This window comes from Arabidopsis thaliana, chromosome 4 (assembly GCF_000001735.4).
Source record: "Arabidopsis thaliana chromosome 4, partial sequence".
Taxonomy (NCBI): domain Eukaryota; kingdom Viridiplantae; phylum Streptophyta; class Magnoliopsida; order Brassicales; family Brassicaceae; genus Arabidopsis; species Arabidopsis thaliana.
This window is the reverse complement of record NC_003075.7, coordinates 1,826,423-1,837,876: the sequence shown is the minus strand read 5'-3', so window position 1 is coordinate 1,837,876 and position 11,454 is coordinate 1,826,423. Positions and strand designations below refer to the sequence as shown.

Sequence of the window (11,454 nt, the reverse complement as noted above, 5' to 3'; positions counted from 1 at the left end):
CCAATCTTACCTTAGCTTTCATGTCATTCATAAAATCTTCGAACGTTGCATGTTTTTTCTACATATCTGCAAGAGCTACAAAAGCTTCATTCAACTTGTCATTGATGCTATCAAGCTTCTCCATTAAATCAACAAGCGTCAGGTGTCCGGGCCCAACAACTGCGGGAACTTCCTCTTCAGTTGGGGCTTTAGTACGGGTCTGCACATCCTCGTTGTACACCTCTTCAAATCTAATTTCACGCCCTTCACCAATACGCCTCATCCAACTATCAACTACAACATCATGCTTATCAACATCATCCTCTACTCCTGTTATTTGAGCCAAAAGAGGTATTTCTTCAACTTCTGTTTTATTATACTCTCAATGACCTACGGACATAATAAACAATGAATATTAGAAATACATAAAATCCTGATATTAACTGTAGGAATACTAGGAATACTAACCTCAGTTGTATCCAAGACATTGTTAATTTGCTCTAGAGTAAACCCTTTTATCTCGGTCCGTTTGAAATTCACCTTGCACATCCTTGAACAACCGGTATATGCACCCTCCTTTTTTTCTATGAATTGTTCTCTAAGTGATGGAATTGCCTCCAATGCTAAAAACTACACAAAATCATATATGCAAATCTTAATGTTATCTTCGATTAAACACGAAATTGTAACAATGATAAAACATGTAACTTACCTCAAGTGGAATACAGAACCCGGGAACAGGCTAATGTGACTGAATGTTCGGGACACTACCATTAAAATGATCCAATGTGTGTGAGATCGGTTTTAACATGAACTCAAAGGAATACCTCCGCCAAGGAAAAGTCTTACTAAACGTCAGATCACTTGCAGCCCTTAAACAGAAATTATCAACTGGACTGCCCTTCTCCCCGGTCTTAGTAAGCACGACAATAATGCTTGTTAAGAAATAAAGGACCCCCATCCGCAGCCTATCTTTACTACCATTGTTCTACCAGTACTACATGAAATCACATTAACAGTATTATTCTGTATATCTCAATAATCTGCAAGTATTTTCCAATGTTACTAGTCCTTTCCACAATTCACAATTGTAGTATTACCCACTTCCGACAATATTTCTTAGATATCAACCTAGTATTTCAGTTTTGTTACTAGTACTTTCCACAGTTCACAATTATATTATTACCCAATTCAAGGGATTTTACTTGGAATACTTACAATATCCATGAGATTCGCCATTGGGATGTCCTTGTTTACGGTCCTCTCCTCCACGAGCTTTTCCCCTATGACGTTCGTGCCTCTCTCATCCTCTAGGGATTTATTCACTATGACTTCATCGTCTCTCTCATCCTCCTCGTCCACAGGATTAGCAAACGAGAGGTCATCGTTTGCATTCGTCTCCTCTGAATTGGAATCAGAGCCCACGGTTCGGCTACTACTCAATGATTCTTCTTTTTCACATGCTTCTCTTTCATTCTCATCCACCATTCAAGTTAGAACATTCTTTTAAATTTCTTCTGGGAATTTTCTCTAAAGCATCATAAAACGTATCATCCTCAAGCATCACGTCTTATGAGGCATCGTTGGAGCCGTCGCGTCTATCGCTGTCGTTGGAGCCGTAGTAACCGTCGTCGTCGAAGTCGTTCGAGCCGGCGGAGCCGGCAACAACATTACCGCCGGTTGAGTCGGTGACTGCTCCTCAGCCATTACCTTATCTCTCTCATTCTTAGCTGGCGGTACTCTCTTTCTTTTTCGTGCCAATCCACTGGTCTTAGGCGGCATCTCTAATCTGAGATATCTTAAAGGTTACAAGAATGAAAGAAGAACAAAATCGATTAATTGATTTTAAATTGGGAATGATGTTTGAGGCTAATTTCTTTGGTTTCTAAGGAGAAGGGGAGAGATATCGCAAAATCTTAACGGGTACAAAAAACAATCGGTCGAAAATATCTCAAAATATTAGGGTTTAATTTTTTTGATTTTCTAAAAAAGAGTAAAGGTGGTTTGGGTGCTCCTGTTCGGAAACGAACCATGGTTATAGGGGTAATTATTAGTTTCGGATGGGGAAATACTAGTAATATCAAACAAAGCTCTAAAAAAAACCACTTACTAAAAGCGGCCCATTTACAAAATAATAAAAGTCAGTTGTTATATTATAACGTAACTTCCGAGGGGGATATTGAAGGGTTGCGTCTTTACTCAAGTATATATATGAGAGTCTGGGTTAACCCTCACATCGTTGTGTCGAACAATGACAACACTGTATTTTACTCATTTTAGGCATGTATTTATCATCATTTAGCTTAGTGATCACTCATTTTTTCATATCATTTTGCATCACATGTAGCTTATTTTGCACACTTAGGCATTTAGGATCATCTTGCATACATATTGCATGTTTTGGTGTGTTTTCAGATGCAAAAAGAGCTTACAAGGAATCTACTCGACCCTCAACTCTATCAAACCAGGAGGGAAGCAGCAGAGCAATCTACTCGACCAGTTTACTCGATCAAGGCAGCTACAGGGGAGGCAACAGAATCTACTCGATCCCCTACTCGATCCTCTACCCGACCAGTTACTCGATCAAGGGCAATCTACTCTACAAGACTTGTTGATCGTTCAAAGCGTCTTCAGATCCTCTTCATTCCCCACCCAACCAGACAACTGAGCATAAGAACAGGAGAGGAAGAAGCAACTACTCGACCAATTGATCACTCGGAGCATGTAGGCAAAGGCGCAGACTTTGCAGCACCCTCTTTATTCGATCCCCAAGATCGAGCATCCATCCAAACCGCCTCAAGTCTCTTGTCTTCTAGTGAATCTAGGGTTTTCGAGATTTTAGTATAAATAGGTTCTTTGGGCTTTGTCCACAGGATCAAGCTTTTATTCTGTAGTTTTATTTGTGTTTTAGAATCTTGAAACCTTAATTACTCTTAATCTATTTCGTTTTTGCATTTAGTTCTTTGAGCAAAGTTGTTTATCTTGTTTAGATCTACATTTTGATATGTTTAGAGTAATTTTTGGGTTTGTGTTCTTCATTATGTTGCTTGAGTAGTGATTAGGGTTCTTGAGGATGGATCAGATTAGGGTAATCTCTAGGTTAGTCAGGTGGTTAAGATTAGGTTAGATCCCTTCTGGATTCGTTGGCTCCTATGCGGTTTTCACTGGCTAATGTGGGAATTCGACCCTACGTATCCAACATCCCAAAGACATTCAAATGGATGCATGATCTACGAATTCCAAGAGATTTGTAGATTCTACCCCAAGAGATTGGATGTTTAGACTGCGTATTGACTTTGGTAGATTGTTACTTAAAGCTTGCCTTGCTATGTTTGATCATCGAGAGTTGAGATTAGGAAGTGGTGAGGTTATGAGGATCTCTGTCACGAGAGTGGATTGATCTGGTTTTGAATCTATCGTCTAGGGTATTTGAATTTCGTATGTTAGCCACGTGATGAACCCTAGAGTTGCCCTTACCAATGAATCCATCCTTAGGACTTCTATTCCTCTTAGATTTATTTGTATTCACCCCCTGATTGCACTTTTATTTACCTGTTATTTGTGTCATCTTGCTGAGTTACCTTTTATTGCATTTTGGTTCTTAAATTTGTCACCTGTTGGTTCTACTCGACCCAATGATCGAGTAGGGCTCTTAAGTTCTCATTTTGTTGTTTGAATCCTGATTTAGGATTGTTACTAGAAACCCACCATCATTATAATCTGGCGTGGCTTAGTTGCTTATGTTCACATCTTGACTGCTAGGAATACGTGGACTGGATTGACACCCCCTATAGCTGCATCGACATGTTAGTGTTTAAGGGGAATTGAACCGAACCACACTTCAGCATATAAGTAGGCGTAAAAATCTACTTATCAATTTGGCGCCGTTGCCAATTCATTGTTGCATTGTTACATTTAAGATATAAGAAAAAACTTAAGATCAAATTCTTTTACATTACTCAAGTTACTAACTCATCTTTTCGTTTGCTTGTTTTTGTGGTACAGGTACTAATCTTTGTGCATGCAAACCCGGTCCAAAGGTTCTGCACACCTACTACCTTTCAAAGACAGGATAGACAGAATAGCTCGTGAGTTACAAGAAACCGAAACAAAAGCAGCCCGTGATCAGCAAAGACCAGCTGTTATGGATCAACAGAACAGACCAGTTGATGTACAAGACCCACCTAATGTTGAACAACCAAGAAACATTGGTGCTGGTGATGCCCCAAGAAATCATCACCAAAGACAAGGGATAGTGCCACCACTAGTTCAGAACAACAACTTTGAAATCAAAATTGGTCTCATCTCCATGATCCAAGGAAACAAATTTCATGGCTTGCCTATGGAAGATCCCCTGGCCAATCTTGATAGCTTTGATAGGCTTTATAGCCTCACCAAGATCACTGGTGTCACTGAAGATGGGTTTAAGCTTAGATTATTTCCCTTCTCTTTGGGAGACAAGGCACACCACTAGGAGAAGACTCTGCCCCCAGACTCCATCAACTCATGGGATGATTGTAAGAAAGCTTTTCTTGCCAAGTTCTTCTCTAATGCTCACACAGCTAAATTGAGGAACGAGATCTCAGGCTTCACTCAGAAAAACAATGAAACTTTCTGTGAAGCTTGGGAGAGGTTTAAAAGCTACACCACTCTGTGCCCACATCACGGTTTTAAGAAAGCTTCATCATTGACACACTCTATAGAGGAGCGTTACCAAAGATTCAAATGCTACTCGACACTGCCTCAAATAGAAACTTCCTGAACAAGGATGTAGCAGAAGGATGGGAGTAAGTCGAAAATCTAGCACAATCTGATGGGTGCTACAATGAAGACTATGATCGCTCACTGCGAGGAACTAGAGAAACTGAAGATAGACAGAGAAAGGATACCAAGGCCCTGAATGAAAAGCTAGACAAACTGTTGCTGGCTCAGCAGAAGCAGATACACTATATCACTGATGAAGAGCATTTCCAAATGCAAGAAGGGGGGAATGATCAAACTGAAGAGCACTAATGTAGCTAACCCCCAAGATCAAGTGTATCCACCACAACAGAATCAGTCTAAGCCATTTGTTCAGTACAACCAAGGTTATGTCCCTAAATAGTAGTTCAATGGAGGATACCAACAGCAGAATCCAACACCAGGGTTCACTCAACAACCACAACAAGCCCCAGCAGCACAAGATCCTGAATTAAGCAACTTATTCAACAGATCATTCAAGGACAAGCTACTGGAGCTATGGCTTTTGAAAAGAAGATAACTGAATTACACAACAAGATAGATTGTTCTTATAGTGATCTAAATGTCAAGTTTGAAGCTCTAAATTCCAAGTTCAAGTATGTGGAGAGTTAGTTTGCATCCACCTCTGCTCCGAAACATCCTCAACAACTTCCAGAAAAGGCAGTTCAGAATCCTAAGGACTATGCTACTGCTAATGCTATAACCATTCAACAAGAAGATGAGTCTCCACCATGTCATCAGACTCCCAATACTGAGGACAGTATGATTCAAGAAAGGGGGGATTCAACTCAAATTGCTGCACCTGCCATCCAGCATTTCATCTGGACTATAAAGCACACACCTTTGCTGGATACTCACCATTCTGGGAAAATTTTCAAAGTAGAAAAACTCAAGAAGGATCAAAATCAACAGATGATTAGTAGTGTCATCACTCAAGAAACTTACAAGAAAAAGTCATCCAAGAAAAGCTAGATGATCCTGGTTCATTCACTCTTTCATGGTCTCTAGGACCATTGACATTCAATAGGTACCTCTATGATTTGGGAGCATCTGTTAGCCTTATGCCTCTCTCTACAGCTCAAAGGCTAGGGATCATGGAATACAAGATCTGCAACCTAGCTTTACTCTTAGTTGATGGTTCTATTGGACCCCCCCCCCCATGGTTTAATAGAAGATCTTCCTGTCAGAATTGGAAATGTTGAGATACCTACAGATTTTGTAGTGTTGGATACAAATGAAGAGGGAAAGGATCTCCTGATACTAGGAAGACCATTCTTAGCCTCTACAAGACCAGTCATAGATGTCAATAATGGAAAGATCATCCTGAACCTTGAAAAAGGCATCAAGATGAAATTTGACATCAGCAAAGCTTCAGGGACATCAACAACAAGAGGTCGGAATTTTGGGATCCAAGGCATGGATGTTGATGAAGAAACAGAAGCTCGAATCCCATCAAGATTCAACAACACTTCTCAATTCAGCAAGCTAAAGAAAAATTTTGACCTCAAGAAGAGAGCCATAGAAGGGTTAGCTCAGACTGAAGACCCTTTAGAGGATGACTAGCAGGAGATGAGAAAAAAAAATAAATGGCAAAGCAGAGTCATAGAGGGGTTATCGTCAAGGGTGATGAAGCTGAAAGATCAAATATGGGTTTTTGAAAAGGAGTTAATAAGTATTCAATGGGTATTGATCCAGAGAAGATGGAAACTGCACTAGCTATCAAAGAGAAAAATGATTTCACAACATAATGGTTTGCACCAGAAGATCATAAAGGAGTTCATTCAGAGGAAGAAAGCTTAGAGGATGACTTGTTGAGTGAGAAAGAAATCCCTATTCCGACTTATTTTCCAAGAGTGCCTAAAATGCCTAGTAAACCTTCTTCTAAGGAAGAACATTTGACACTTGACTCTATTACTGGAGAACTTCTGGAACTCAGGATAGAATGCAAAGCTCAGGAAGATACCATTGGGTAGCTAACCTACAAGATGGAAGAACTAAACCATGCAATCTTGGAACTTCAAGAAATGGTTAAAAGTTACCCCAGTTTTGAAATTGAGGATTGGTTAGAGGAACCTGGTTCAGAAGAGGAAGACTACTCTGCTGATCAAAAGGAAGCTTATTTTGAAGAAAAGTCAAATGAATACTCATCCTACCATATGTCAAGGAGGATGCAGAGTATGACTCAACCACTGAAGATGAGGACTTCTATGTTCCTCTCTTCAACCTTTTTTCTGACTAAGCTCTGTAAGAGTCAACCTCAGTGACTTAAAACAAGCTCACTTTGGAGGAAGTTACATGTTTATCCATGTATATAACTTTCTATTTTCCTTGTTATTTTTGATGTTTTGTTTAAGTGTTTCAGGTTTATTTCATTGACCATGAGGAAGTCAACGGTCGAGTAAACTCAAACCAAGTCAAAAGATGATCTCCACCGTTGATCGAGTAAAATGAGGAGGAGTGTTCTGAGCCGCGCGATTGAATGACCAAATGAGAGAAATCATCCCCACCGTTTGATCGAGTGACTTCTTGAGGTTTATTCTAGTCCGTTTGATCGAGCGTTTTAAAGAGTGAAACATTCCCCACCATCTAATCGAGTATTACGCACTTCATGGGATGCTCGATCCTTTACTCGATTGTGAATGATTCGGCGACCAAAGAGTAAGGTCGAGTGGCCCACTTGTCTCCCTTCACTTCATTACTCGGTGGACAAACCAATTACCCATACCCTCACTGTTGTTTCCAACTCACTTTTCTATCCCTTCCAAAAGAAACCAAAGACCATCCTCCTCCACCCATTGAAATCGCCAAACCACCTTTGAAACCTTCTCTCTTTCATCCTTTCATTTTCGCAAATTCTCTATCTCTCATAAAGCTTCAAAATTAAGTTTCATTCCAAACTCTCCCTATCAATCCTCAAGAATCTGTTCTCACCTTCACCATACCTCACCAAACTTACTCGATCATTCCCAAGTCCATCTTCAAATATTCAATCGGTTTTTAAGCTCAAAACTCCATCACCAAAAACCAAATCCTTTCCACTTTGATACCTCTTGGAGAATTGTTCCTGATTGTCCTATAGAAGCTCATCACCAAACTCCATGGATTCAAGAAGAAAGGATTTATCTCGGGCTAGAAGATCCTTTGTTGATAGCGAAGAAGTTCAGTGATCGACATGGGTAGCATGACTGAGCGCCAAATTCGCCAAGCTCGCTGTGCTCAAAGATCAAGCTTGATTCAATGGGAAAGTTCAAATCGCTCAGCCATGCAAAGAGAAGAAGTAGCTAGGTGCAAGAGGATTGTTGAGGCTGCGGAAGAACACCAAGAAGAGGCAGTCTTTGAAGAAGCAGTTTCTAAGGAAGAGGTTGAGATCATCGGGGATGATACACCAGCCCCTGTTGGGAGAAGAAACCGGCCAAAAAGGAAGAGAGAGCCCACCCCAAGCGAGTACTATCAATACTTGATGGAATTGAAGTTTGAGGGAACTAGATACCCTCATAAGGAAACAATGCAAGAGATTGGTATTCGTGGGGATGTGGAATACTTAATAGGGTTGGCCAATCTCGCAACGTTCATGAGCTGCCAATTTGGGGGATTTAAAGAGGAGCGCTGCCAACTCCTTGCAACCCTCAAGGTCCACTTTCATGTTGAGGATTCGGAGAAAGAAGAAAGAGGAGGTCTCTGTTACATTACCTTTAAGGTTAAGGGTGTCGAGTATGTCCTGGATATCAGCCACCTTGATACTATTTTCGGGTTTCCAAGCGGAGAGGAAATCCGCCAAGACTATGACCAAGATGAGCTACTCTCTCTTTGGACAATAATCGCCGGTCCAAAGCCCTACCCGCCCGCCAGGAGCAAGACTTATTCAATTCGAAGTCCCGTGATTAGAGACCTCCACCAATGCATCGCCAACACCCTTTTTCCAAAGAAGACTACCGGATTTGTTGGTGGAGAAGAGCTATGCATGATTGATCAAGCTTTGGTCTTCATTCTGAGGAAGACCAAGGATGGGAGGAAGATGGCGGGTGATAGAGCAGACACTTCGCTGACTATTGTTCTTTTGGACCACCTATTGAGCTATAGACAATATGCTGCAACCATCCTTCGCGGAAGTCTTTGTGTTGGTGGTCTCTTAACACCAATCCTAGGAGCTGTGGGGATACACTTGGGAACCCCTGACATGTTCCCCAAGTTCCTCGACCTCGATTATCTCAGGGGAAAGGATTATCTTAACAAGACAACTCCGGCGGATCACTACATCTTCAAGTTCAACCATCCGGAGCTTGGACCTTCTTTGTTACCCCTACCTTGCGAGAACCAAACTTCAGTTAAGACAAGGCGCAACATCAACTTCATGCCATATCCCTGAATATCGACATCGGAGGAGCTAGAGAAGATGAACCAGATTATACTCAAGCTGACTATGAGAATCAAGAGTATTATCTTGTTGAGTTTGAGCAACAAGTCGAATTGGAGCAACATAGCGAACAACCGGAGCAAGAGACCAAAGAATTCGAGCAAGCTCACTATGAAGAAGATGCTGATCAAGGAGGAGATGAGATAGCTCAAGTTCACAAGAAGCTCGGTGTGCTTGAAGAGCTTGGGAATTTTCACAGCAAAACAATGAAAGGTTTCAAGAAGAAGATAAGAACCATGAAGAAGTCGCTGAAGAGTATGGCTGCTCAAATCAAAGCCTTCCAGAGCAAGCCAAGGCCCCCGTCTCCCACCCCCAAAGTAAGAAGAAGTGGTTTCACAAGTTCTGCTGCAAGAAGGGCTGACAGGATTGATCAACCCCGAGCTTCATCATTTGAGCCTCGGGAAGTGATCTCCGAGTTGAGAGAGCCAAAGAGTAGGCAGAGAAGAGCATCCACACGCTCGACCAACTACTCGACTGGACAAGACGAGTAAAACCCTCCCGCCTCAACATCAGTCCATGCTTATACTCAAGAGAGTATGGACGATTTCGTATCCGTCTACTTCACCAGACCGCTGAGGTAACACCACCACAACCATTGTATATACCATAGCATTTTTTTTTATCTTTGTGTGTTGTTTGTTTTGGTCTTGAATTCCTTCTCATATTTTTATTACACAAGGGACTGTATAAATTTAAGTTTGGGGGAGGGTTCAAGACATGTTTGACATTGTGTTCTCTTTTCTTATTTCAAATTTTGCATCATCTAAGACATAGAAAAAACCATAAAAATTGAAATTTTCTTAAAAAATGATTTCACAAAAACAGAGTGTCATGTAGATTGCATTTCATTTTAGAATTGTATATAGAGTGCTTGCATTTAGGATTGCTCATTTGCATAGGGGATAATGATGATTTCAAACCGTTGAGCATGTAAATTCAATGAAGTAAGTTCAATGCCCAGCTTATTAGTTCTCTGTTGCATAACCGATTGTATCTCTGAAGTAAGACTGCACCCCGCTTTCAATTTACAACTTGACTATACTGCTTTGATTCGAAACTCGCTAATCTGATGCCATTCTCTATCTAATAGAACTTGAACTGAATTTGCAATTATCATGTCTATGCATTGTTTGTGAACTCATGGCTACCATATACATACTTGGATTATGTTATTCACTTCACCACCCTTTGTTAATCCAAGTAGCTGGCTCTCATCTTTAGAGCAGTTTCCCTTACCCTGAACTTAACCTTATTTCAAGCCAAATATCATTTTGTGTGTGATTGTGAGTTCTTTTCCAGAGTGATCTTGGTATAACGTGTTAGGTATGACCCGACAAGAGTAGTCTTTCATGTAGACCTAGCCCACGCTTTTTGGGTTAGCTAGGACTAGGTGGAGACTTGTATTTGGGATTGGGATTGTGTATGGAATGATTGGAAAAGAGAATGGGAATGAAAAGAAAATAAAAAAAGAGAGTAAGAGTTTAGAGTTCTTAAGGGGGAATACCAAAGAAAGTGTTAGTCTAGTAAAGGGTTTGGAACTTAAAAAGAGTTAGGCATTGTAATTCAAAGAAAAGGGTAAAACGCCTTCTATGCTATAAGTTTAAAAGAAAAGCCTTAAGTTTACCAAAGTTTAAAACCAAACCCGCTAGACTCTTGAATCGTTTTAAAGAAGCACCCTTGAGAACTTGAACCAAAAGAGAGAAAGAATGAGAATAAGGGTAGAGTTAGGACATCTAAGAGACTGGGATCATCTTTTGAGCTATCATACTATATATCATTGGGTATATGGGAGTCTCCTTTTGTATGTGTCCGTTGGTTCTTACCTTTAGCATTCTAGCATTCTGGTAAAGCTCAATCTTTTCTATGAGAGTCCCCTGTTACTCGACCAATTCATTAGAGGGACCATTTTTGTCTCTTAGCCTAAGCCCGAAACCAAATGAGTTCGTAATCATTGCATTGCTTGATCCACTGTTCGTGCTTAATAAATGTTGAAGGAAAAAAGGTTGATATGAATGTTTGAATAGATTAAGGCGGTTGTTAGGTTGCATTGTGACGAGTATGGCTTAAGTTTTTAAGTAAGGACCTATCACCTTGCAACCTAGAATTACCTACCTGGACATTGATCTCACCCGTTCTATATGCATGCTTCGATTTTTTAATCCCCACCTTCAAACCTCTCTTCAACTTAAGATTTTTTGTTTGCTTGAGGGCAGGCAAGAGATAAGTTTGGGAGGGTTGATAACACTGTATTTTACTCATTTTAGGCATGTAATTATCATCATTTAGCTTAGTGATCACTCATTGTTTCATATCATTTTGCA

At 40.5% G+C, this 11,454-nt stretch overlaps 3 pseudogenes across 3 annotated transcripts; 2 read left to right on the top strand and 1 right to left on the bottom strand.

Moving 5' to 3' along the window:
- Nucleotides 1–58: 58 nt before the first annotated feature.
- On the bottom strand, nucleotides 59–1,467 carry AT4G03890 (annotated as a pseudogene; the record flags this gene model as incomplete). The annotated part of the gene is made up of 4 exons: nucleotides 59–309; nucleotides 435–602; nucleotides 751–967; nucleotides 1,198–1,467.
- A 2,212-nt stretch (nucleotides 1,468–3,679) lies between these two features.
- Nucleotides 3,680–6,685, top strand: AT4G03885 (annotated as a pseudogene; the record flags this gene model as incomplete). The annotated part of the gene is made up of 1 exon: nucleotides 3,680–6,685.
- A 1,190-nt stretch (nucleotides 6,686–7,875) lies between these two features.
- Nucleotides 7,876–9,621, top strand: AT4G03880 (annotated as a pseudogene; the record flags this gene model as incomplete). The annotated part of the gene is made up of 1 exon: nucleotides 7,876–9,621.
- Nucleotides 9,622–11,454: the final 1,833 nt, after the last annotated feature.